Raw genomic sequence first — 3,803 nt, 5'->3', positions numbered from 1 at the left:
TTACAGCCTAAGAGTTCCCCCAAGTCTGTTTTACTACATGAAATGCCCAAACTGACTCAGGCACTTTTCAAGTTGCAAAACTTGCTCTCATACTCAGCAGATATATTTGAAACTGTTTTATGACCAACAGTTAAACAGGAGGAAATTAAGGGAGAAAAATCAAGGATACAGCTTCATGCATAAAACTCAGCCAGACAATTAAACAGAGCCCACATTAATCACATGTCAGTTAGGCCTCAGTGATTTGATAGTTATTCGGTGGCAGAAATAAGCCAATCCTGGTAGGCAAAGAGGGTTGATGCCAATATAGCTGAAAGACTTCAATGCAGGGCCCCTATCATTAATTAATTAAGAAATCACTCTCTTTGTGGTATTTGTGTGATATTTGGCAATTAGGTATTTTAGTATTTCTCTCCTTTGGCTCCAGCTCTTTATCACACTCAACATTCCTTTATCCAGACGTTCCAGTGGAAGATGAGATGTGTTTTTAATAATAATAAAACCCTTGTATTTGTGGATCACTTTGTACTTTATAAAATGGCTCACTAGAGTCTTCCAGCAGCCTTTGAAGATAAGCAGGGCAAATATTATTCTCCCAAGTAACTACCAGAGTGTCTAGCTTGGAGTCAGACTTGAAAAATGCCAGCAGAACCCGATTCTCTTGCAGGAGGAGTAAGGCATCTTCTCATTCTGATGGTGGAGCGTACCGAGCCTTGGTTCTGGGGTAAGGTACACACAGAGGGACCCATCTAGTCAGAACAGAGTCACCTTTAGTACTTAGAGTCCCTAAAGCCACAAATCAGCCCTACACAACTGCAAAGGCATTAAATATACCTGGGCTTAAAAGGAAATCTCCCAGGCCTAGAAACAATAATTCTGTAGAGGGGGAAGAAAAGCAATCAAACAGAAAACCTGAATAGATGCATCTCACTAAATTGCTTTAATGACTCTCCTACTGCATTCTAGTTAAGAATTCTTCATATCTCCTTGAAATGCATTATCCCATAGTCCTCAACCTCTGTGGACCAGAAGTATGAGCATTTGTATGACTTTGAGAAATCTTATAGGAAAGAGGCAAGGTCCTGCATTGCTGGGAGATGTCTCATATCTTTCAGATGAATCTTTCTCAGGGCTGCTAATACAGTAAATGTATTCAGGAAGTGGTCCTTTGTTTTAATCGGAAAAATATTGGCTCATTGAATTAATGCTGGTTAGCTTTTTGCGTGACTCTGAGGTCCATTCTTGGAACTACTACCCCTAAAAACGTTAATTATAGAAACAAGGGAAGCTGAATTCACTCTCTAAATTAGTCACTAATTCATACGTATAGTCTATAAACTTTTTCAGGAAGATGATGCCAAGTTCTACAGTGGTTCAGAGGACGTAAAGATGAAAAGTTACAGTCCCTGACCTCAATGGTTAGACATGCAAGCCAACCATTACAGCAGCAGCAACAGCAGCAACAAACAGTAGCAGATGTTCTTGAGCACTCACCATTGTCCAGGCACTGTGCCCAGTGCCTTCCTTGTATAAATTCTTCTAATCCTTCCCAGAGACACTAAGGTAGGTATTGTTATTAATCCCACTTTACAAGTGAGTAAATTGAGACTCAAAGTGGTTAAGTGACTTGCCCAAGCTCAAATGGCCAGTTAGAGGTGGAACTGGAGCCAAGGTCATGCCTACGACACATACTCGTAACTCCGTACCATGAGAACACTAGCCATGGCATGGATAAAGTACAGCGGTAGCACCAGGGAAGAAGCAGTAAGATATCCATGAAGGGGTTAGTTAAGCATCACAGGAGAGAGAGGATTTAAGCTGACACCTAATAAATTCGTAGCATTTTTTCAGGCTGAATAGCCTGGAAAAGACATTCCAAGCAAAGGATATAGTATGGCTGAAGCACAAAGGAAGGACGAAGGCTGGTGTGTTCTGTGACGTCTAACTAGATCAGGGTGGCTTGGGCAATGAGCCAAGGTTCAGGAGTAACGGGAGACAAGGCCAGTGAAGAAAGTAGGATCTAAATACCATGACTTAATTATAAAGGGTATCTATGTAATTGTCTTCAGATACAAAACAAATCCATCATCTAATTTTGTCTGGCAATTCATAGTTCTCACTGCCTGATTAACATCAGAGTGAACTTGACTTTGGTTTGCTGGGGTCTAGTCTCCTTGATGAACAGGCTAATTTTACTGTTACAGTTTAATGTCTAAGGTCTCTTCACACAAAGACCATGTTTGTTTTGGTCTTGTTTTCCACCCTAAGGGAAATTTAAAATGTTACAAATTATCTCCGGACTCTAAGTTAATCAGTTTAGATTTACAAATTTGAATTCATCCAAATGTATCCTTACTCTACATAATCGCAAATGTGCATAAATATAATTGATTTAAAAAGACTAGAAGAAAATACACCAATATTTTACAGTTGCCTTTAAATACTGGAAAATTTTGTATAGCTTTGAAATTTTCTGTAATGAACATGTATCATTCTTACGAATACAGAAAGAAATTCTTCTAGAGTGGAGACCAGATTTTTTTAATTTTATTTTGTTTTATTTTAAGATTTATCTTTATCATAAGTAATACAAATGTAAAAGTAACAACAATATACAATTGTCAAAGGTAAGAAAATTACATCTACTAGAATGTGAAAGCTGTAATCCCACCCCCAAGATTATTTGGTGAACATGACTCCAGAATATTTTTCTGTGTGAATACCAAAAATGTGTGGCTGTGTGCACATGTGTAGGTACAGTTTGCTTGCAAAAACTATATCATTATACATAGAAAAATATGGAATGTTTCACGAATTTGCATGTCACCCTTGCATAGGGGCCATGCTCATCTTCTCTGTATCGTTCCAATTTTAGTATATGTGTTGCTGAAGCAAGCACCAGACATCTTTTAAATCAAAGTCATATGAGCATATAGTTCAAAATTCAAATTTTCCCAAAAAACTAATAACAAAACCAATACTTTGCCCTTCACTGCCACCCTCATTCAATCCTCCCAAAGTCAACCCACTAATGCTTTAACGTGTTTATTCTGTAGTGACATAGGCATACTGTAGTTCTTCTATAGCTTTATGGTCTACAGGAGTTTATGTACTATTTCTGAATTTGTCCATTTTATTTTATTTATTTAATTTTTGGTGAGGAAGATTAGCCTTGAGCTAACATCTGTTGCCAGTCCTCCTCTTTTCACTTGAGGAAGATTGGCCCTGAGCTAACATCCATGCCAATCTTCCTCTATTTTGTGTGTGGGATGCTGTCACAGCATGGCTCGAGGAGCAGTGTGTAGGTCCACATCCAAGATCTAAACCCACGAACCCCAGGCCACCAAAGCAGAGGGTGTGAAATTAACCAGTACGCCACCAGGCAGACCCCTGAATTTGTCCATTTTAGACATTCAACTTCCTATATAAGATGTAGCTCACTTATATCACCTCCCACCTGTCCTCAACAACTTCTCAATATAGTTATAACATATTTAGTTTCTCTACTGTTTGGCTACCTTTGAAATTTTAGATAATAAACATACACTATCATTTCTTATTCTACCAGGTATAGCCAGTCTCTCTTACGTCCATGGGTACAATGAGAACACTGGTGCTCCCAGCCTCACCTTCAGCTCTTCTCTCTCCCTTCTTCAGCATTCCAATCTTAGAGCATTCAAATTGATAATATTTACATTTGGTTCTGGAATTATAATTAAATCTTCCATGCTTTCTCTACCAGTTCATTCTTAAATTTGAAAACTAATAACAGCATTTACATTATTGTGACTATATAAACATCA

General features: G+C 38.3%; 1 non-coding gene across 1 annotated transcript; it reads right to left on the bottom strand.

The window, feature by feature from the left end:
• Positions 1 to 2,792: 2,792 nt before the first annotated feature.
• LOC124251606 (U6 spliceosomal RNA) lies at positions 2,793 to 2,899 on the bottom strand. The gene has a single exon (XR_006891800.1). It is a non-coding gene; the product is annotated as a U6 spliceosomal RNA (small nuclear RNA).
• Positions 2,900 to 3,803: the final 904 nt, after the last annotated feature.

This window comes from Equus quagga, chromosome 13, assembly GCF_021613505.1.
Source record: "Equus quagga isolate Etosha38 chromosome 13, UCLA_HA_Equagga_1.0, whole genome shotgun sequence".
Taxonomy (NCBI): Eukaryota; Metazoa; Chordata; class Mammalia; order Perissodactyla; family Equidae; genus Equus; species Equus quagga.
Note: the sequence above shows the minus strand (reverse complement) of the source record. Positions and strands in the feature narration are given on the sequence as shown.